General features: G+C 51.2%; 1 protein-coding gene across 4 annotated transcripts in view; it reads left to right on the forward strand.

Moving 5' to 3' along the window:
* Nucleotides 1–23,445, forward strand: part of RREB1 (ras responsive element binding protein 1) — a 124,678-nt gene that overhangs the window by 41,434 nt on the left and 59,799 nt on the right. Inside the window, exon 1 of one of the 4 annotated variants that reach the window (XM_028478580.2) lies at nt 6,451–6,691. The exons of 2 other annotated variants lie outside the window; for them this stretch is intronic. The gene's annotated coding sequence lies outside the window, so the exon portion shown is untranslated. Of the gene's footprint in view, nt 1–6,450; nt 6,692–7,016; nt 7,378–23,445 lie in introns of those variants that run through there. One more of the 4 variants, XM_028478582.2, reaches the window with a different exon arrangement.

Below are 23,445 nucleotides of genomic sequence, written 5' to 3' on the forward strand. Positions count from 1 at the left end.
TGTGTCCTGATCTCCTCTTCTGAGAAGGACACCAGTCCTACTGGATTAGGGACCATCCCAGTTACTTCATTTCACCTAACGACCCCTGTAAAGGCCGTACCTCCGCATACAGTTACACTCTGAGGGACTGGGGGCTAGGACTTCAGCCTCCGAATTTGGGGGGACACGGCTTAGCCCGCGCTACCTCCTCTGACGTGGGTGTCCCCTGTCAACGCCCGCCATCTACAGATCCTCCTGCACGAGGGCCTAAGTGGCCAACTTCACATTTTCCCTCTCAGCCTCCTTCCTGCCCTCATTCTCGGTCCCTCCGTGAATGGAGGACCCTCGGTGTCAAGGACTCGCGTCCTGTCCTTCCTGCATCGTTTCCTCAACCCCACGAGTAGGATTTCTCTCCAGCTCACAAGACTCATCTGCTTCTGTCTCCCCCGAGGTCTCCATCCCCGTTTCCCACCCTCAGACCCCCTTCTTCCTCTCAGCCTTTGCCTCACCCTCCTGGTCACTGAAACTGCCCTTCTTCCTCAGGGCCCTTGGCCACTCGCCGTTCTCACAGCCTCAGGCCCTTTCCATCCCCCTTGTGATGGATTTCACTCACTTCAGCTTCCCACTGTCAGTAACTCCTGCCATACGTTCTGTCCCCTCCGTGGCTCTGTGGCACTGAAGCTAACACAGAGCTGAACTTTTCTACCACCAGTTCCTGCCTTCTTGCTTCAAGCCTTAGCCCCCTACCACTCCCCTTGCTCTGCGGCCCTGCTGCTGTCCGTAGTCAAAGCCATCGGATGGTAACTCCCACAACCTGATGCAGTGGTTAAGTTTCTACTATCTTTTCCCCTTCCCTCCTGTCACAGAATATTAATTATCCCTCTTTTTCCCCACGGCTGATCTCCCTACCATTTCTCCTCTGCCATAGACAGACAGACAGGCAGGCAGACACACACACGCATACACACCTTCCTTCAAAAGCTGTGTTCTGTTTCATAGATCTGTATTCTCTCTCTCTCTCTCTCTCTCTCTCTCTCTCTCTCTCTCTCTCTCTCTCTCTCTCTCTCTCTCTCTCTCTGGATCTACATTCCTTTCCTGTGGACATAAATGTCTATGGAGAACAGAAGGGGGTTTGTACCCGAGGTTTATGTGGGGGAGGGATGGTTATAAACCAAATTAGCAATACTGAAAGCTGGCCATTTGCTTATCTTTCCAATTAAATCCTTGTTAAGACGGCACAGACAATACTGGCCCTTCTGCCAAACTCCAGTCAAGAGTATTTTATTCAGATTAGTCAAGACAATCAAGTAGGCATTTTTTTGTTAGCAAACTATTTAATTCTCGATTGACTAACAGCAGCAGGGGTGATGACAACAAGGAAAGAGTGGGTCCCAGGGTGTAGCTCAGCTCTGCCAGGTCCCAGCCACCCTGGCCTGGGGACCTTGGGACTCCTCAGTTTCATCAGTTGTTGGATGGGGGTGATAAGGCACCTGCCAGGTTGGAGGACGGAGGGGGTTAAGCAAGATGAGTCACAGGGGGCCCTCAGAGCAGCGCCTGGCACATAGTAGGTGTTCAGTACGTATTAGCTGCTATTATGTTGCTGTTGTTACTCTCCTTTCTCACTCCTCCTTTTATCACCTAACTTCTCAGCCTTCAGGCCTTCAGGCCTTCACTTCCTTTAGAGCACTTGTCACCCCTCCTCTGCATCCACCTCATGGCAGGCATTTCCCTGGGCTTAGCCTCTAGCCTTTTACTTCCCATCCTCTCTGGCCCCCAGATGTCTCTCCAGGCCTTTTTCCTGGGTCCAGCCTCCCCTCGTCTTCCACACACCACCCCCTACTCCCCCCACCCCGCCATGATGCATGGACCCACCCCCCAACCCGGGTCCCAAACCAAGACCGGGGAAGCTGTCTTCTTCAAGTCTCTTCTTCTCGCTCCAGAGCAGTTGGGACCAAGCCCAGGGGATTCCATCTTCTTTACCACCTGCCTCCTCTAGTCCCTCTGTCTGTCCCCCTCTTTTTACTTTAACCCCTGCTCGGTCATGTGTCATTCTACCGATGCTGGAGTGGTTTCCCTTCCTTTGATGCCACGCCCCATGGTCAGTGCTCCAGAGGGATTTTTTTTTTCCTCTCTCCCATATCAAATTGGTCAAATCCTATTGCATCTGTGTCCTAATTACGTCTCAAACCAATCCATTCTTCTCCACCTCTATAGCCAGCGGCTGACAGGGTCCTTATTATTTCTTAGGTGGGCTCTTCTGTTAATTCCTAACTAGCTTTCCGATCCCAAGTCTCCCAGACCCTTCTCCATGGTCCCACGAGGGAGGCTCTGTCTACCTCTTCCTTAAGCCCTTTCCAGGGGCTCGGCGTCGGATAAAGCACAGGTCAGCTCCACGGTGTGCCCGGTGCTCTCGGCCGTCTGGCCCACGGGCGATTTCTCCAGCTCCATCTCTGGCTGCGTCCCTTCCTCCCTCTGGTCCAGCCACAGAGTCCGGTATTTGCAGTTCCGGAAACTGACCTTGTTTGACGCCTCTCTGCCCTTGTGCTTGCTACTTACCTCTCCCTCTGTCTGGAGCGCCCCGCCCCCTCCTTTGGGTGGGGTTGGGACACCTACATGTCTCATGAGATTCAGCGGATTGTGTCACCTCATCCTAGGGGCCTTCTTCAACATCCACATCCTTTTTCTCCTCGATTCTCTTCCACGGCATAGCTCTATGGTTTCCATTATTTCTGCTTCCAGCTCAGTGTCACCTGCTCTGTCACCTTCCACCTGCAATGGGCTCCTACCTCTGACTTTCTCATTAGTCATTCGTTCTCGCCATCTGGCTGGCTGGGACCCAGGCATCATCTTGGCCCTCGCTTCTTCACCCCCCATTCCCGGCCCACCACCTGATTTTCTATCAGTTCTTCGTCTGAAGTGGCTCCCGATCAGCTATTCTCTATCCCTTCCCTGCTCCACCCTAGTTCAGGCCCTTGTCCCTGAGGTTTTCCATGGATGGTGTTCAGAGTTCTCTGTGGGATAGCCTCAGCCTGTTGACTTTCACTCTCATCACCTGCTATTGCTGTATGGGTTGTCATCCATACACACTGGAATCCTTACTGGTCTCTGAACAGGGCTCATAACTTGCTGCCACTGTGCCTTTGCATCTACTATTTCTAATCCCCATCTCCATATACGAAATTTCTAGCCATTCTCCATGGCTCAGCCCCATCGCTTTCTCTTCTGTGAAGCTTTTCCCAATGACCCTTATTTGAAGTGCTCTCTTTTCTTGGAACTTCTGAATTTTGTACCTGTTTAATGGTTCTTATTAAATGTTGGCTTGCATTTCATGATTACTTCTTATGGATGCAGAGATTAGCCTATAAACTCTTTTAAGGCATGGATTATAAATTATCCATTTTTGTATCACTTCTCCACTACAGAACCTATATATATATATATATCTATCTATCTATCTATCTATATCTCACAATTCCATATATATGTATATATGGAATATATATATATATCAGCTTTGTTGAGGTATAACTTACAAAGAATGCAATTCACCCATTTAAAGCGTACAGTTCGATGGTTTTAGTATATTCAGAGTTGTTCAACCATCACCACAATCAACTTTAAAACATGTGTATCACCCCCAAAAGAAATGTCGCACACATTAGCAGTCAACCCCTATTTCCCTCCAAACCCTCAGCCCTAGGTAACTATTAATCTACTTTCTGTCTCCGAAGGTGTGCCTATTCTGGACATTTCATATAAACAGAATCAGAACAATATTTGTCCTTTTGGGTCTGGCTTATTTCATTTAGTATGTTTTCAAAATTGATCCGTGTTGTAGTATGTACTTCTTTCCTTTTTTATGGCTGAATAATATTCCGTGTATGGATGTACCACATTTTGTTTATCCACTCATCAGTTGATGGCTATTTGGGTTGTTTCTACTTTTTAGCTGTTACGGATAACGCTGCTATGAACATTCTTGTACAAGTTCTTGTGTGGATGTATGTTTTCATGTGTTGTGTTACGTACCTAGGAGTGGAGTGGCTAGGTCAGATGGTAACTCTATGCTTAACATTTTGAGGAACTGTCAAGCTGTTTTTTAAAGTGGCTGTAGCATTTTACATTTTCACCAGCAGTGTGCGAGAGTTCCATCTCTCCGCTTCCCTGATGACCCTTGTTATTATCTGTCTTTTTTATTACAGCCATCCTAGTGGGTGTGAAGTGGCAACTCATCATGGTTTTAATAGCATGACTCTTTTTTACCTATTAGATGTTCAATAACTATTTGTTGGGTCAATGATATTTATATGTAATAGGAACAAACAGACCTTTGGACGGCTCGTTTGACTGCCAAGTTTATGAATTAGCTAGAAAAGATGAACACAGAGCTCAGTATCATTGGAATTCAACTTTCAAAAGTTACTTTTAGACTGTTTTTTCAACTTAAAAGGTTGCCAGTATTACCTAGGTGACATTATCAAGGTCAGGAAAAATCACGTAGCTTTGCAGGTTTGCACGTATTTTACAGAATAAGCTAAATTACAAGCAAAATTCCAACTTTGATATGGTTCCTACTCAAAACCTACCCCTCAATGGGGAGACCAGGAAAGGTAACTCCTGAATGGGGACATGGGGTTGGGGTAGAGGGGAGGCTTAGAAAAATGCAACTGCTAACGTTTCCCTGGGTTGAGTTTTCCTCAGTAAACAGTAGACCCTGGGAAACATAACAGGTTCTGAAAACTTAAATTTGATGACTCTGGACGTCAGAGAAACAGCCAGCTGAATCAGTTCCCTCTTGGGTGGCTGATTATCTCAAGTCATAGGTAATGGTCCAGCTGCTTTTGCTTGGTTCTAGAGAGTTCTGTGTTGGCCAGGACCCATCCATTTAGTCCATCCCTAAGTAGACACTTCTATCTGCAGCCCTGAACACCAGAGTTCCACTAAAGGCCTCAAATTAAAGGTCCGTGATTGGGCTTACAACTTTGTATGGTGTGTAAGTGTATTCAGAGGAGTTGGCGTGGAAGAGGGTCAAAGGTCACAGCCAGTAAGTATACAGTGGCCAGCTTTCTGTATGTATAACATCCTCTTGCTTAACAAGCCTCAAACGCATGATTCTGCGGTAGCATTCTCTGCAACTAGACAAGAGGCCCCCCCCATCTTTAGAATTTGGGGAGCGGGTGGTGTTTGTTTTCTGCAACCACAATCACCCTTATCAGTCTGAAGATGTTTCCAAAGGCTGACAACAGGCCCCTTTCAGAAGCTCGGTAGGAAAAGTATTAACAGTTGGAAACATGTCAGCTGCCTTATGGAGGAAGCAAAGCCCAGGCCTGGTTTCTCTGGCCTCGGTGATAACTTGGGCCGCCGCAGCCTGGGCGAAGCTGGTGTTTGGAGCCGTGGAGACGGAGCGCGGCTCGGAGGAGGGCCCCTGCTTTTCAGAGTTGAAACAGGAGCCCTCTGAGAGAAAGAGATATTGCATGTGGCTTCCCTGATGCCTCGGAGGGCGACGTGGATGACACAGCATCAGCCGTGCCATCGCGGGGTGGGGACACAGTGGCGGCCCGTTGGGGGCAAGGCAGCCCCCGCTTCAGCATCAGCTGTGGAGTGTGGGGAAGGGAAGGTGACAAAAGCCAAGTCAGCATTGAATTTGTTGGATGGAGAGTACGCTCCTGGGGCGGCAGCCCCAGAGCGAGAAGGACCGGCCCTGGGAGAGAAACAGCCCGAAGTTGGGGGCGGGGTGAAGCGCCAGTTCCTTAATCTCTCGCCCCATCGTCGGCTTGTCCCACCTGGATGCAGAGCGAGGACCGCGGAGAGGGAACCGCACGGGTGGGGTTCACCTTCCCGTCTGCCTCTGAGAGCAAGAGGGGCGGCGCCGGGCCAGGCACCCCCCCGCCCCCCATGGCACCCCCTCCCGGCCAACGAGGCGCCCCTCCTGCGCTTCCCAGGCATCGATGCCTTTCCCTGTCCTCCGTTAAAATAGTGAAACAAACCACTGAGCGAAGTGATGGAAAGCCAGGGACGGGGAGTCGCCCGCAGTGAGGGGCCGGAGGGGAGGGGGCGCGGTGGTCCAAGAGGGTGGCCGGCCGGCGATCGCTGTGCTGGTCGGACGGCGCTCAGCTGCGGCCGCCAAGACCCTTCCCCCGGGGCTGCCCGGCCCTCCCCTGGCCCGGGGCGCCTGCGGAGGGCGTGGGGCAAACCTGGGGCTGCGGTGGGGGTGGGGTGGGGGACTGCCCCTCCATCCATCCCGGGATGGGGACTGCGGTCACCCCGCTAAAATCGGGCCGGGGGCTGCGGTGGGGACCGGCGGGTACCGCGGTCCGTCCCCCCCCCCCAGCCCGAGCGCCGCCGCCGCCGCCGCCGCCGCTCAGTAACACGTCCCCAGGAGACGCGCAGGAACAACACGTGATGTGTCTACTTATCAGGGGGAGGGGGGGAGAGCGAGCCTCCGAGCGTGCGGGCGAGGAAGCGGGGCGGGGGGCCGAGGCGGGGGCCGGGACGGCGGCTGGGGCTCCGGGGTCGCCTGCTCCTCGCCCACCTCCCTCCCTGTGGGAGAAGAGGAGGAGGGGAAGTGACTGCGGAGTTGATGAACTTTGCACATCCAGAAACGCCATTTTGATTCCTTTTCCGGAACAAGTTTGCATCTCTCCTCGTTCTCTCCCCGAAGCCCACCGGTCCCCACCGCATCATGCCTGGGAGCCAAGCGCCCTGCCCGGCCGTAAGTACGCGCCCGAGGTTCCGCCTCGCGGTCCTTGGGTGGCAGCGAGATGTCTGGGGCTGAGCGGGAGCGACCTTTTAAAGAACTTTTGGGGATGGGGAGGGTGAAGTCTGCAGAGCGCGTTGTACTTTTTAAACTCAGCGTTTCCCGGAGCCGAGGACCCGAGCGCCCCACGCCGCGCTACGTGCGCTCGGGGCGGTGGGGCCGGCCTGGGATGAGCTGGGCAGCCCTCTCCCCTCCGGCTGCGCGCCGGGCCGCTCCTCCTCCTCCTCCCCCTCCTCCTCCTCCTCCTCCTCCTCCTCCTCCTCCCCTTCCTCCGCTCCTTTTCCCCTTCCCGAGCTGCCGGCCCTGCCAACCAGCTCCCAGCGCGAGCCGCCGCGGCCGCCGCAGCGCCCCGCCGCCAGGACCTGATGCGCATCCATATTAGCCGTCCGAGCGCAGGAATCCGGCCCGACCCGCGCCGCCGCACCCGCCGCGGAATTTATTTTTAACCAGCACCGTGGGGACTCGGATGGTGCGCGCACCGCCGGCCAGAAACATCTTCCCAGCGCTGCTCTCCATCTTCCGCCCTCTCTCCCCCGACATCCTCCCCCCCATGTGGGAGGGGAAACTTTTCTCCTACATACTTTCGAGTCCCTCTCGGGCCGAGGAGCGCGGAGATGACGGCGCCCGCCCGCCGCCGCAAGGTATCCGGGGGTGCCCGCTCGGGGTGCCCGCCTGGGGTGCTGGCTCGGGGGTGCCCGCCGGGGCCGCGCGGTGGGAGCATCCGCCGCGCCCTGCTCTGCGGACTTTGATCCTCCCGGGCGGACGGCGCCGGCCGGGAGGGGGCCGCGGGCAGCCCAGCGCCCTCGCCGTCCCCGGCTCGTGGCTGGTGGTCGCGCCGACCACCGCCCCCGGGTGACTGGGCGGGGGGGTCGCGTCCGCGCGTATTGTTCCCTTGCCCTTCCGTTGGCGGTGTACGTGTTTTCGTGGGAGCCATCGGTGTGGAGCGGAGCCTGCATCGCGGGGGCGGGGGGGGACCTCGGCGCCCGGCGCCGTCACGAGCACAGGAAGGAGGCCGGGAGCATCCGAGGCGGGGCTGGCCGCCGGGGCCCGCTTCGCCGCCCAGCTGTGGAGCGCGCTCGGAAACTTTTGTCCGCTGCCCGCTGGACCAATTTTTTTGCGAGTTGTGGGTCTTCTCTGTCTCCTCCTGTCCCGGCCCGCAGAGCCGAGCAGGGGCGGGGGGGGGGGCCGGCGTCGAGGGGCTGAAGACCCAGTGAGCCCCCAGCCCCCCGCCTCGGCCCGGTCCCCCGCGCCCCCTCCCCGCTCGCGGTCTCTTAGGAAACTGCGACCTTAATGGTTGCTAAGGAGCAGGGGAGGTCCTTGCAGTCGCCAGCCCCCTCCCTGGAAGCGGCGTGTTTTCTGGACGGGGCCGAGGGTCGCGTCGAGGATGTGGGGACTCGCTCCCCGCCGCCCGCGGGGCCCGGGAGGCGCGTGAGCGAGGGGCGCGGCGGCCGAGCCCACTTCTCGGTGGGGTCACTTTTCTTTTCCGGCGGGGTGGGGGGGGGGCGGGCAGAGGAGGGGCGCGGGGACCGGCCGGCGGGCGGGCGGGTTGACAGGCGCCGCGTGCAGCTCGGGTCCAGCGTCCGCGGTGCATCCGCGATGGGTTATAAAAGAGCAGGAAAGTATTTCTCCTTGCTCAGCAGATTTGCCCTCCCTCGCTCCTTACTGGTTAGAAGATAGAACGTGAGCCCAGATCCGGACGAGCAGTTCACATTCCATTACGAAATTCTACACGGCTTCAGAGCCAGCAGCAGGACACATTCGGGGCACTTTGGAGTTTTTTCGGCTTCTTTTTTGGGGATGGTGGTGGTGGAGAGAGATAGGAAGGTGAATAAAAAATATCACTTTGGGATATGCTGAAAAACCTGTCCGATGGTTTTCACCAGAAGAATGTACGTGTTTTCGTGGGAGCCATCGGTGTGGAGCGGAGCCTGCATCGCGGGGGCGGGGGGGGACCTCGGCGCCCGGCGCCGTCACGAGCACAGGAAGGAGGCCGGGAGCATCCGAGGCGGGGCTGGCCGCCGGGGCCCGCTTCGCCGCCCAGCTGTGGAGCGCGCTCGGAAACTTTTGTCCGCTGCCCGCTGGACCAATTTTTTTGCGAGTTGTGGGTCTTCTCTGTCTCCTCCTGTCCCGGCCCGCAGAGCCGAGCAGGGGCGGGGGGGGGGGCCGGCGTCGAGGGGCTGAAGACCCAGTGAGCCCCCAGCCCCCCGCCTCGGCCCGGTCCCCCGCGCCCCCTCCCCGCTCGCGGTCTCTTAGGAAACTGCGACCTTAATGGTTGCTAAGGAGCAGGGGAGGTCCTTGCAGTCGCCAGCCCCCTCCCTGGAAGCGGCGTGTTTTCTGGACGGGGCCGAGGGTCGCGTCGAGGATGTGGGGACTCGCTCCCCGCCGCCCGCGGGGCCCGGGAGGCGCGTGAGCGAGGGGCGCGGCGGCCGAGCCCACTTCTCGGTGGGGTCACTTTTCTTTTCCGGCGGGGTGGGGGGGGGGCGGGCAGAGGAGGGGCGCGGGGACCGGCCGGCGGGCGGGCGGGTTGACAGGCGCCGCGTGCAGCTCGCGTCCAGCGTCCGCGGTGCATCCGCGATGGGTTATAAAAGAGCAGGAAAGTATTTCTCCTTGCTCAGCAGATTTGCCCTCCCTCGCTCCTTACTGGTTAGAAGATAGAACGTGAGCCCAGATCCGGACGAGCAGTTCACATTCCATTACGAAATTCTACACGGCTTCAGAGCCAGCAGCAGGACACATTCGGGGCACTTTGGAGTTTTTTCGGCTTCTTTTTTGGGGATGGTGGTGGTGGAGAGAGATAGGAAGGTGAATAAAAAATATCACTTTGGGATATGCTGAAAAACCTGTCCGATGGTTTTCACCAGAAGAAAAATTCACCCCGTGCTTGTTTTAGCGTTTAGGTTTAAAAGCCAGTGGAAATAAAGTTTGCCCGTTGGATAGGGATGCTGGAAATAGCGAGGTATTTCTGTCTTGAAGAGGAGGCTTGAGGTGATTTGTGCAAAGGCTGAGTTGTTCAGGTGCATCCCATATTTTTGAGGTCGTTTTCTTTTAGATAGGCAGTGGTGTGTGCAGGCGGGTGAGCGTATTCTGAAATAAATTTAATTGATGTGGAAAGTGGAGAAAAGGGAACTGCAAAGAAAAGAATGGTTTTTGTTTTGTTTGGGGGTTTTTGTTTTTGTTTTCGTTTTTCTTCTCCCCATGGCCCTTAAAAGCATCCTCTAGGGCTGGTGCCTTTTCGAGTAGGCAGGTGTGGGTCTAAGACATAATGTAACCCGGAAGTCTTAAGTTAGAGGCTGAAGTCTTGGCTGAAACTTCTTTTTTTCTCTCGCTTTCTTTTTTTAAACGTTTAGTTCTTCCTTCAAGAGTCACACAGGACTTTTGAAGGAATGGGTTCAAATTATTCTTCAAGCAATTTATGCAAAGGTGAGCCACTACCCTTTGGAGGGGGCTTTTGGGTACCGCTGATGGACCTTGCTTTGATGTGTTTTGAGCTTTGGTTACACTGATGAATTAAACATTTGAATGGCTTTTATCAAGTTTTAAATGTGTGAAAAGACACCTTCCTTCCCACTCCCCCCCCACTTTTACAAAAGAAAGGGAGAGCCCTTTGATTTGGTTATTTGTTTACCTTGTGGTCCATTTTAGGTTGTTAATGAACTTGCACTGTTTTATAATTCTTAAAAATACTGCTAAACAGGTGGCATTTTAGGATGTCTTGTTTTTAAAGAGGATTTGCCTGTTATGTGATACTCTCAAGAAATGCCGCTGACGCTGACGTGTACTGTTCTACGGCATATCATTCTCCGCGTTTTTCTAGATACCACTTTTCTTCTCATCAGAAATTCAGAGCCTCAGCCCTTATGGCAGACAAGTGTTTGTTGTGTGATGGGGAAGATGGGTCTGACTCAGCTGGCACAGGTGGGGCATCCGTTCTACCTACCTGCATCATCTAACAAACGACCTTCTGATGGAAGGGGGTCTTTTGTTTTAGAAGGAGGAAAATAAACCTACCTAGTTTAGTCGGCATGCCGTCAACAGTTATTGATTGGTTGGTTCCCTGCTGTTTGCGGGGCCCTACGTAGTTGCCGTTATGTGGCTTTGCATTTTTACTCAGTTTTGAACTGCTGCGCTGGTCCACTTGCTAAGATCAGTTTGGAAGTTTTTGCTATAGCTGTGTTATGCTCAGTTGTTAACGTCATGTATTATCTTCAGTGAAGGAAATTTCCTGGTTAATGAAACTAAGAAAAAATTCTACCCTTCTAGGGTTTTGTATGGCATAATTAATATAAATTTTAACTCCTACAGAAATTGATTAAACGTGCTCACTAGAAGTAGTCAGAAGTGAATCCTTTTGATGTTTCTATTCATTATCCTTTTGAAAAGTAGGTGGTGCTTAAAAGGTCATAGGATAAGGGTTGCTAAGCAGCTAAACAGAAGGATGCTAAAATTAACCAAAGCATTTCTGAAAGGGAGTCTTTCCCTGTTTTACATTATTTAACTGGATTTAATTAATTTCTGAATTCTCCATGTCGTTTGACCTAGGAAAGTAGGATGTTAATTTTGTTTTGTTTTTGTTGTCACATTTAAATAGTCTCTCTTTTGTAAGTGTCTTTTAATCGCAGTTCATGCTCTCTGACCAACTCTGGTGTCAGATGGCAGCTTGTCTGGGTGGACTTCTTCCCGGCTACCTGTGTGTTCCGGTTTAATCCTCCCAAGGAAATGCGTGTGTAACATCATCTTATTTCATTTATTAATAACAGATTGTTTCCTTCGTTTTGGAAAAACCTACCTAATCCATGAAGTGATGTCTTATTTTGCTCTTTATTTAGCAGGTTTGTATTCAAAAGATAGACATGCAATAGAGTATCAATAGAACGAAGGCAATATAGTCTCCTGATCACGGGACAACGGTCTTCTTCCCCCTTTACTGAGATTAGATTAAGTTTTGATAGGGCTCCTCCTGTTCACTCCACCTCCCCATCTCAGTTTATTTCACAACACTTCGTAATACCTTTTTGAAAGTGATTACATTAGGTGTAGAGTATCTTTGGAACCAAATGTTCGAAGGCAACACTTTAAAGGATCTTGGGGTTTTCCAGTGAGATAAAAGGGTTGCAGTCTAACCGAAGCCATGGTTAGTAACCATCCTCTCTCGGTTGAAGGGCAAGCTCACTCTAACTCAGAAGTTTCCCTTCCTCAAGATTACTTGTGTACATCTGACCTACTGAACAGGCAAAGTTGAGTAATGTTTTTTATAGCCAAATATAATTAAGAAATTAGATGGGTTTTTGGGGGGTGTGGGGGAAGGAGGCAGGGTAAGTGAGTTTTCTCTCTCTCTTTTAGACTTAGAAAGTGGTTTTTGAGTAGAAATAGCTATGGCTGTCTTCAAAAAGCAAGGGTCAGCCTGTGATTTCCACGCCCTTGGGGGCCTCCCCATAAATCAGAGGTAAAAGGTGTACCATCTGAAACGCAGAGGCAGGCATACGATGTCCTTTCTGAAATGCATCACTTATTTTTAATTTCCCCTGCTCCCATGAAAGGCAGAATACAGAGAGGAAAACCATCTGCGTTGTTTTCATGGTGACCGAGGAGGGAGAGTGAGGAAGATGGGGCGCGAGGGTGACGGACTTTTTCCTTTTCTGTTCGCTGTCCTCTGGGACAGGGTCACCACTGTGCTGGTCTCTGTCTCCCCCGTCACCTTCCCTGGGTGTCCCTGTCCGAGTGTAGCTGGCGTTGGTTGGTGGAGGTGGCGGGGGTGGTGGTGGGGGGAGCCTGGGAGGAGGGCGCAGGGAGCTCTCCCTTCCAGCTGCTGGTGCATCTTGTTGCTGATGGTACTTCGGGCACAGGTGAGCCAGTCTGCCCATCAGTAAAGGTGGCTGCCAGTGAATAGGTGCTTTAGACAAAAGAAGTGGGAGAGGGTGGAGACTGTTTGTTCAGTGTGATTCAAGCAAGCCGTGCTAATAGAACTTGAAAGCCTCTGTAAAGTCCCCGCGTCTGGGTACTGGGCTACTCCTGCGGGGCCTTTCAGACTCGGGGAGGGCGGGTGGTCCCGATAGGGTGGAGAAAGCCCAGTCAAAAGCCCCACCACATTCTTTGTCAGCCAGCCAGACTGCAGAGAAAAAGTCTCAGTGGGGGTAATTAGATAAAGCTTTTAAATGGCTCTATTTGTTTTTCCCCTGGCTAGCTTGGTATCTCATCTCTTCTACCCTCTCTTTCAGAGACTGCGGGGTAAGATGGCTTTAAGAATGTTGGAGGCTTTTAGTGGTTTCACTACTTGTGAAATTTCATTTTTCATTAGGGCAGACTCTGGACAAAGTTAACTGCACCCTGCTTTTGTGAAGGCCTTGAACAAAGATTCGAATTTGATCCTCAGAGCAGCATGGTGAGGGCTGGGTGGGTGTATTAACCCATTCTCCAGCTGTGCCAACTTCCACCCGGTGGCTGCTAATAAATCAGGCCCAGGACCCAGAACACCCAGCCCCAGCCTCAGTCCAAACAACACCTGCTTTTTCAAGTCAGCTTGGCCTCAGAAGACAGAGCATTAAATATACAGGGCCTGTTTATCTGTGTGTGTGCTTTTTAAATGAGACCAGATCCTTTCACAATAATGCTGTGGTTGAATTTGAAGATGTAAGGCAATTAGAAAGGAAACTTTTTAGCCTTTGCCAGCATTTCTCTTGATGAACGTGATTACAGGCATTCTTTTCAGTAGGTTTTATAGGCATTTTTTTTTCTGTAGGTTTTCTACCTCGTGGGATCATTGTAAGGATAAAATAAATGTTCCAGAAAGTCAAAATCTATATATGGAAGAAAGTGGTGTATTTTAAGCTCAGGAAGCTTTGTGGGTATCCACTCTGGATTTCCTTTCCAGAATGGTGCACAACTCCGGTACCCAGGCAGAGTTTATGTTTGCTTCGAGCGCCTAGAGACAAACAGGCTAGCAAATTCTTCTTCATGGAGTTCACGTAGGGATGGATTTTAAGGGAAAGGCAGGTGGTAAGCTTTGGATGCCCCCTTTAAAGCAGTAGTTCTCAGCCTGGTGGTTCCCCGCCCTGGGGGCATCTGGCAAAGTCTGGAGACGCTTTTGATTGCCTTGCTGGGGGAGAGGGGTGCGACTGGCCTTTAGTGGGTCGAGGCCAGGGATGCTACTGCCCATCCCACAATGCACCTGAAGGCCCCACAGCCAAAGGATTATCCAGTCCCGAATGTCAGTGGGTGGAGGGTAAGAAAGCCTGCTTTAAAGGTACAGGAGTCAAGGCCTGTGTCACGTGTGCAAGCAGCCTGGCGTTCTCACTGTACTGCACGTGGCATATTTGGGGATCTGGAATTTCGTAGAGCGAGTAAGCTCTCCTTACAGGCCTGTAAGGTGCTGTGGTTGGCAAGTTCAAGGTTTCACAGAAGATTGGGGGTTGGGGAAAACATTTAAGTGGCGTTACATATATTTAAAAAGCCTGTAGTAAATAAAAGTTTCAGAACTCGTCTGCTTGTAAAACAAACCAGATACACTGGCCCTGGGGAGCTGCTCTGGTAGGTGGCACTTCTTCACTTATTTAGGCAACTAGCTCCGGCGCTGTCATCGGCCACTTTTCCCTCGTGTTTGAAGTTATGTGGAGGGTACCCCCATACCCCCCTATTTTTTTGCTCAGTGTTTGAATTAGCCCTTACTTGCTTGACAGTTAATGGTTTTTGCCCTTGTGGTCGCCCTTATTTTGTTTTCTTAAGTTTTTGCAAAATTCTTACATAACTCTCCATCTTTTTTTTTTAAATTTATTTTTATTTATTTATTTGGCCGCGTTGGGTCTTTGTTGCTGCATGCAGGCTTTCTCTAGTTGCAGCGAGTGGGGCTACTTCTTCGTTGCGGAGCACGGGCTTCTCACTGCGGGGCTTCTCTTGTTGCGGAGCGCAGGCTCTAGGCGTGCGGGCTCAGTAGTTGTGGCTCGTGGGCTCTAGAGGGCAGGCTCAGTAGTTGTGGCGCACGGGCTTCGTTGCTCTGCGGCATGTGGGATCTTCCTGGCCCAGGGCTCGAACCCGTGTCCCCTGCATTGGCAGGTGGATTCTTCACCACAGCGCCACCAGCAAAGCCCTCTCCACCCTTTTTGTAGGGCAGTGTTGGGAGCCCGGTCTTCTGTCCGTATATCTCCTCTTGAGCAGGTGGCTGGCAGGCTGCCGCTTTACCAGGGAACGTTGGGGAGGGATCAAGGGAAGAGACGGTGGTGATTTTATGTTTTGGGGACTTGCGGACCTCAGATGCACGGAAAGGTGGTTGATTGAAAGAAAAGTAAACTGTGGTATACAAACATTAAACTGCATTTCTTCGGACCAGACATTTCTAGGACAGTGGCAGGAGCCGTCTTTTAGCCACGGGTGCCCCTTGCCTGACCCTTGTCCTGGTCCACCCCACCCCCCCATCTTACAGGCAGGAGGCGAGGAGGAAGCTTTGGAGCAAGAAGAAAAGGCAGGAAGAGAGGGGGAACGGTCTGGGCTCCCACTTACCTAAGAGAAATGTTTAACGCTTGCAGGCAGCTTTCTTTACATCCTAACCCGAGGACAGACTGTCAGGGTCCCGTTCACGTCCCTCCGGGCTGATGGTGTCAGTGACCTGCTTGGAAGCTGGCTTCGCCAGCCCACGCCTGGTGTAGTAAGAGCTGTGCTTCTGGTGCTTTGCTGCCCCTCTCCTCCAGCCTGGAAACTGGACGGTCCCTGCTCCCCCTCTCCATTTACAGCTTTTGCCGGGCTGGGGATCACCTGCAGGTGCGTTGGAGGGAAGTTGCAGGAAGAAAAGTCTCTCCCCCACTTCTAGAAGGTGAGCTGAAACTCACCACCCACCCAGCCTCCCAGGCCAGTCCCTGACTCTGGTCTCTCTCTCAGCCGCCAGCAGTGACCAGACCCTCCTCGAAACCCTGGTCCAGTCTGACTCTGGTGTTGCCTGTCCCACTGTCCTGGCCTAGGCCCTCATCATGTCACAAGCACCTCCCAGGTCAATTTTCTGCCCCCTTTGTCTTCCTCCTCCAGTCTGCCCTCCGCTCGGCTTGAACACTATAGCTGCACATGGGGTTTGCCTGCTGCTGAAAAACATCTCATGGCCCCCTGTTGTCCGCAGGAAGAACTCCAAACTCCTCAACTTGGCACACGAGGACCTCCACCGGCAGCTCCCAGACTGTCTTCCTAGTTTTAGCCCTTCTCACTCTCCCTCCAGGCCACTGCCACACTGAAGGAGTTCGTCCCGCTTCTGCTTTTCCGTGGAGTGTTCATTCTGTTTTGTCCCCATCCCCTTCTCCTTGCACACAGCATTTCTCAACTCTTCTTTCAAGACCCATCTCAAATACCGCCTCTTGCAGGGAGAATCAGGTCCTCCATCCAGAATAACCCTTACCCCATCTGGCCGGTCTGTCTGTTGTAATTTACCCGTTGGCATGTTTTCCCCACCTGGAGAATAGGCAGCAACTTCAAATCATAGTTTTCCATCTTCTGTACCTAGCTCAAGGGTTGCATAGTTGATGCTTATTCAGTAATTATTGTTGGATCCATTTTCGAATGTAAAAAACCCAGAGTTTTTCTGAAGAGGTGCAGGTTATTTTTGGAGAAGAGCGCATATAATTTGGAAGCTAAGTCCTAAATATCAGTACAAATTAAGAGAAGGAAACAGAAGTAAACTATTGTTTTCCAGCAGACCCATCCTGCAGAAATTGGGTGCTAAGTGCACACTGGTGGGAAAGCATTTTGAATTACAGAAATTTTAAAATAAAAGTTTGCTCAGCTTAATTTACTCAAAATTAAAGAGGGAAAAAAAAAGTTGTTAATGTCTGATTGCACTAAAAGCTGTCACACTGGGGCGCTTACTAATTGTAACCACTTTTCATGGCTCTTGGTTTGAAGTTTACATTTAAATAGGAGAGATGGGCACACAGATCAAAGACCAAAATCATTTCTGAGCTCCAATGTGTGGGCCCGCTTTCTCTGCTTAGTTAGATTTTTGTTTCGTTAGTGGTATGAGATAATAGGAGTGTTGGTCCGTGTATAATTTAACCTTTCTTTTTTTCTGTAACTCCTTGGATTTAAAATAAAGTGCAAACCAGAAACCTACAGGGTACAGATCTTGCTTTATTTGTGTGTGTGCACGCAATATATGTATGTACATGATGGAAGTTGATTATAGGTCGTATTTACAGAAAGAATCATTTTCACCGTTTTAGGGGAGGTTCCTTTATGCTGAGACTTCATAGTTTAAAAAAAAAAACCCAGGGCTTCCCTGGTGGCGCAGTGGTTGGGAGTCCGCCTGCCGACGCAGGGGATGCGGGTTCGTGCCCTGGTCCGGGAAGATCCCACGTGCCGCGGAGCGGCTGGGCCCGTGAGCCACGGCCGCTGAGCCTGCGCGTCCGGAGCCTGTGCCTTGCGATGGGAGCGGCCACAACAGTGAGAGGCCCGCGTACTGGGGAAAAAAAAAAAAAAAACACAAAAAAACCCTGAATACACAAACTCATCTCAAAATCTTTTCTTAACTTTCTTCTAAAAGAGGTACCTATGTCTTCAGAAATAGGGGAGATACCATAAGGATGGGGTGAGAGAGAGGCATTTTGCTTATGGATCCTTTTATACCTTTATGTTTGTAACTATGTGGATAGGTTTCCTTTTCGAATAAGGAATTACCATTTTTTTTCTTTTTAAATTGGAAGGTCTTGGTATCCTTTATACGAGATAAAATCCTAGTTGATTAAAAGCACATTATTGCTATCTTTAAATATTCCTTGATGTGCTTACCTGATAACTAGAGTTTAGGCTCAGATTTAGCAGATACATTCAGATATAATATTCCAACTTCATCTTATTTCTGAGGAGGCTTGTGTATGTTCCTCTCCGATGTGAAAAACCGATTTTTTTAAAAAGCCATTTTCTCTTCCACTTTAGGGCTTTTGATTGTTTTGAGGGATAGTTAGATAAAATTGGTTAGTAAGCATCTCAAACAGGTTTTCACGACTTGGTAAGTTAAACTTATATTGGATCAAACTGTCCTACTTAAAAATTTAAACCAAGTATAATTTAAAGGAGGCTCAACTTGCTCGTCTCTAAACTAAGTTTGTTTTTAAATCATGAAAATAATGTTTCTGAAAGCCATTTGTTGCTGGAGAGCTCAGTAAAGCTTTACAACCCCCTTTTTCTAAAATACTGTATCAAGTTGGATTCAGTATCAGATTCCGTCTCCTGTCGGAAAACAGGCACTTTTCCACCCCCAAATTTGAAAACCTCATCGTGGGTTTTTTTTTTTTTTTTAAAACCACTTATAGATCTTTATTTATTCAACAAATTTGAATTTCAACGATGGCATGGCAGTGATAAACACCAAGGGTACTAGTATGAGAAAGAGAGACAGTTGCTAGCTTCCCAGACATGGAAAGAGACCCAGGACCACTAAGTCGTTTCCATCTGTGCTGGGTGTTAAGTATGACAAGAGCATGTGACATGCGCTGTGGGGGAGGGGAGGAGGATGCTGGGAGGCAGGTGGAGGGGGCATCCCCCCAGAGCGGCCCCTGAGCTACAACGTGAAGAGAAGGAGAGGTGAAGCACGAGCAGCCGCTGCTGAGGCCCTGAGGTTGGAGGGGAGCAGTGTGGAGGAAGAACAGACCCGGGCGGGTGACACGCATGGCGAGCTGGACGGGCTCCCTGTAGCTCACAGGTATTTGCAGTTTTCCCTTGAGAACTCTGGGAAGCCTTGCAGGGTGTTAGGCCAAGGACTGGCATGATGAGATTTGCATTTTTAAAGATCACTCCTGCCCAGAGTGGAGAATAAACTAGAGTAGAAGGAAGTGACTGTTTTACCTTCGGTTTGCAAGATCGTCGAGAAGGTTGGTTTTGCACAACTTTTGAAAAGCAGTGGTGGCTCAGGGTGGGTGGCAGTGGAGGTGGGGAGCCTGGGTGGGTTGGACGGAGATGGAGGCCGGAGGAAGGATTTGAGGCTGGCTGGGGGATGGGACGGAGGTTGGGCCCGATGATTTCCAGGTCTCAGGCTTCCGTGGCTGGTGGCTGGCGGTGCCTTTCTCTGAGATCAGATCACGGGATAGAGCAAGGTTTATGAACCTACCCTCCAAAGAAGTTATGTTTGTGAATTTTATCAGCATTTTCTCTACTTGTACTGCTTTCATTGGTCAAAACATACTATTCCTGGCATGGATAACGCATGGAAAGGGCTTCTGTAAAAGTGAGAAACAGAAGTTAGGTTCTTACTTATGGCTTCCTTCTCCCCTCTCCGCCCCTCCTCTTCCTTTCTTTCTCTCCTTTAAATTTCCTGAGGCCAAAAGGAACACAGGAGAGTTCTCCTCGAAGGCCTGAGCTTCTGAATCGTTTTCAGATGAGGCATACAACTAAAACCTTAAGCGTATTTAAGTTTCTGTTTGTTTTAGTGATGCTTTATCTCTTTGACTTGTGAGCCTGGGGCTCAGGGGCAGAGGCTCTGGGGTAAGAACCAAGGTAGGACTCTCAGAATCGCCCCCGCCTTCTGCCTAAGAGGGTCAGAACTCCTCTCCTGACCCGATTTTCCAACTTATTTCTTAGCTTCTCAGTGTTCGCTGATGCTCTGAATGTCTCAGAACGACAGCAGTGTTTTGCTTGACCAGTAATCTGTGCGAAAACAAAGTTCCTTCAGTAAACAGAATGTGCCGTGTATCTCCTTTGGGTGCCCAAGGAAGAGATTTCATCCTTCCACGGGGATGCTCTCCACCGAGCCACGGTCCAGCCTGTGTTTGAACATCTCTGGTGATGGCCGACCTGCTCCCCATTGCCCCAAGGCAGTCCTTGGGGTTTTACTGCGTTAATTAACTTTTTTTTTCTCAAGGCAAACAAAATCTTTGTGGAATGAGCTAGAGAGTGGCGTGTTTTCCGCCGAGTTGGTGAAAACTTGGAGCTGGAGCGCAGGCCGGCGGCCTTGGGCAATCTGATCCCCAGAGAGTCCAATGGGAAGTGCCACCCTCCTTACTTCCTCCTGCGCTGGAGTTCCTGCTTCGTGGAGGGGCTTGGAGAGGTCCTGCCTCGCTTGTCCTTGTGAGCCGGGACACCCGCCTTAAATCTTCTTGCAAGAGACCGTTAGCAGTGTTCCCGGATTTAGGTAAAGCTGCTCTCTGACGTCATACAAATGACTCATCAAAACTTCAGGTGAGCCCCAGCCTGCTTCCCCTAGACGCTCCTCTTTTTACATGGGATCAGTCCTGACCCAGGTAACCCGACCACCGGCCCCCAGAGAGCACTGCCCACCGTGGGGAGGGTATGATTCCACATCTTTTGTTGAAAAAGCACGGACGTTCCCCCATCACCTCGGCCTCCCGTCCCATTCGTAACAGATGGCACGCTTTATTCCAGCCCTCCATTTGATAAGATGAGCTGATGAGGGGGAAAAAGCTCAACCGGGACCTTGCCCCTCCGCTTCTTTCTAGCTGAAACAGCTCGGCGAGGGGATGGTGGGAAGGGAACTCGAGAAACTGGGTTTACGCATCTTTTTGGAAAATTTAAACCTTAGGGTACAATGCACACAACGCAGTCAGTCCCTCACCTCACCGTGACCCAAGCAGGAGCGTGGACTTGGAGATCTAATACGTTTGTGACAAAAATAGCTTACTAGGGATGGCCTTGTGGCGAGTGTCCAGAATTGGTGTGGGTAGTATGTTCAGTAGCCAGTTTCTGGTGACAAAGGTGTATATTATATAAGCTCACTTTCAGATAACCCACCCCTAACTGCTAGGTAGTGGTGACAACTCACTCTATCTGTCGGGTAATTTTTTTCTTTAAACGGTTGTGTATTCAATCCCCGCCGTTGGTTCTTGAAGGGCTCGGGGATGGGCAAATGATTACACGTAGCGAACGCAGCCAAAATGGCCTGGCAGCTTTATTTCACTGTTTTATCTCCATGGCAGGTGGAATTCGGGGTGGGGGGGCCTCCTTTGGTCGGCTTGTCTCTGGGAAGTCAGGTTGCCCCTGTCGCCACCTGTATCTGCAGAAAAGGGAAGACACAGAAATCCAGCCACAAACAGCAGAAACTATGACCTGGTTTTTCATATGATAAACGACTCTACCGAGAGTGCAATTAAATATGGTCAGCAGACCTTTGAATTACAGACTGCCCTTGATGAAAAGCATCACTAGTCAAAGCCCACCTGTATTCGCTTTATATCAGATAAACCAGATGTTGTCTTTTCAGTTTCTTTTCTGCCCATGTTAGACTTCATCCATATATGGCTCTTGAGTCAACAATCTCAAGTCACTGCCCCGTTTCACCCTCTTAAGGTTGCTAGGCTTTTCATCTGGAAGAACTGTCAGCACGAGGCTGCGCGGAGGAAGCAGTCGTGTGAGCTGAGGTCACCGAGCACGTACCAGTTATGTCCTCGTCCTGAATTCTTGCTGTGGGTCATCTCGTTCATTCCTCACACCAGCTCTTTGCCCCCGTGATGCAGGTACAGTGATTATCCCCGTTCTTCAGAGGAGGAAACTGAGACCCAGCGAGGCAGCCAGCCAGTAGGCGTCAAGCAGTGCAGCCCGACCCCAGAGCCTGGGCTGGCGGCCGCTGCTCAACTTCCTTTCACAGTGACGTGACGTAGTCACCAAATAAATATCCCCTGAAAACCTGCTGTGTGCAGAGCCCTGCGGTACACAGCAAGGGGAAAGACCGGGACATGCTTGCGACGGGGCCGCCGGCTTCTGGAAGTAGATTAAAACGTAACCCGTGAAACAGGTCCTTCTATCTGGTATTTGACAAAGCGAGTGAGACCGTCACTTCTGTGGAAGATCAAGCGGGAGGGGAGGTGCAGTTGGCTGACAAATCAGCCAGCGGGAGTGGCTGCCCCAGAGCACCCGGGGGGCCCGGGAGACCCTGCAGAGAGTCGGGGGAGGCCCTGAACATCCTTCTGGGGGACAGTTTTCCCTAAGTCCCCGTGAGAGGCTCCAGGGAGCCGGAGAGGTTGGGCCGGCACTCGGGGCTTCTGCTCCTCTTCTATGTGGTGGGTGGTGGGGCGCACGCCTGCCCCTTAACGTCTTTCTTGCAGACACCCACTGTTAACCTCACTAAAAGCGCTTGAGCTCCGTTTCAAAGTAAGGATGGTGTGTTGGCCACTTTGGAAAAGCCAGGACGCTGTAAGCTCTGAGCATCTGGGGGTGAGGGTTGCCTTGGGTTTCTGGAGGGCCAGTGCCTCGAAAACAGGTCACTTGTTTGCTGTCATAATAAGCTATTATCATTTTATTTAATATATAAAATCAAGATTTTGCCTCGGAGTTAGGACTGGGGGTCAGGATCAGCCATCTAAGAGGCCCAGTGGTCTGTGTTACCAGGGATGTAGGGGCAACAATTGAATGGCTCTAATTACTAACCTAATGTTCGAATTTGTCCATATTCAGGGGAGATAGTCTCTAGGAGGTGTTTTGTTAGCTTGCTTTGCTTTTTAAGCAGTAGGAGCTACACGGACTGGAGGACAGTGACGGAGGATGCCCTGTCTCCCGTGGGATGTTTCTGGGGTGAGGGTGTCCAGTTCTGCACTCTTCCTACCCTTTTGTGGGAGCCCCCGAGCAAGTTGTGGAACCAGCAGGTCCTGAATTGCGACGAGCGCCTGATGGTCTGTTTCCTGTTTCCGGTGGGTCTGTGGAGGAGGATTGTTTTGAAATTTAGTTGCAAATAGAAAATTTCAGCCTTGTGTGCTACCAGCTCCTACCACCGTTATTAGTACCGTTGTTATTTTGCTTGTGGCAGTTTGATGGGTCCAGCAGAAGAGTAGTGAAAGAAGTCTGGGTTGGAGACCAGCATCCCGGGCTTTTTCTTTCTCGTGGCTGGAATCCCATCAGCTTTCCTGCATTGGAATGCTTCTCGATACCTCCCCCAGGCACTAGGCTCCAGGGAGGCAAGGATGCATAAGACGTGGTCCAGCCCTGAAACTCACCAGTGCGTCACAACCGGCAGAGACACCAGGACACACTGAGGACCTGGCGGTGGGAAGCCGTCGGGAAAAGAGGTAGTGATGATGTTCTCAGGTGCGAAGGGCTGGCCACGTGGAGAAGCGTGTAGGAAAGGGAAAATGAACTTCTAGGTGAAGAGCAGTATAAGTACAGACCCTGGGGGATGATAACACGAGGCTTCTGTGGGGGACAGGTTGGGTAGGCAGTGGGGTGAGACCAGAGAGTACGGTTGGGGTGCTGTGCCGAGTTAGGGTGGAAGGGGTGTTGACATGTGTCTCTGGCAGTGTAGGTGGCCAGTTGTGGAGGCAGTTGTGAGCCAGGAAGTGCTTTGAAGCCGGGCCGTGATGTGAGCAGCTCTGCCCCGGAGAGAACGCTGCTGAACCTTTAGAAAAATCAGGCCATAGAGGAGACTTGTCCAGCAGAATGAACTTGGACGTTGATGCTATATGGAACCGAATATTTCTTCCCAGAGACTTTTTCAGCCCAGGACATGCGGGCTGCCGTCTGAAGTGGTGTTCGATGATCATGGAGAGGTGGGACCTTTATTTCCAGCAGATGGAATTCAGTTCAACAATGTTTAAACTTCCTTGGTTGTGTTTCACTCCTTGGTACTTACTTAAGCTCGTCAGCTAGGGAATTAGAGACAGACTCATTTCTGTACCCTTGAAAATATTGAGGATGGATGCTGGGTGTCGGGGGAGATACTTATTCAGCTTGTCAGCTGGGAGCGAATGCGGGCTGGGAGGGGCAGCTAGTGTGCAGTCTTTTTTTTGTTGTTTTTTTTTTTT

This window comes from Physeter macrocephalus, chromosome 18 (genome assembly GCF_002837175.3).
Source record: "Physeter macrocephalus isolate SW-GA chromosome 18, ASM283717v5, whole genome shotgun sequence".
In the NCBI taxonomy this organism is placed as follows: Eukaryota; Metazoa; Chordata; class Mammalia; order Artiodactyla; family Physeteridae; genus Physeter; species Physeter macrocephalus.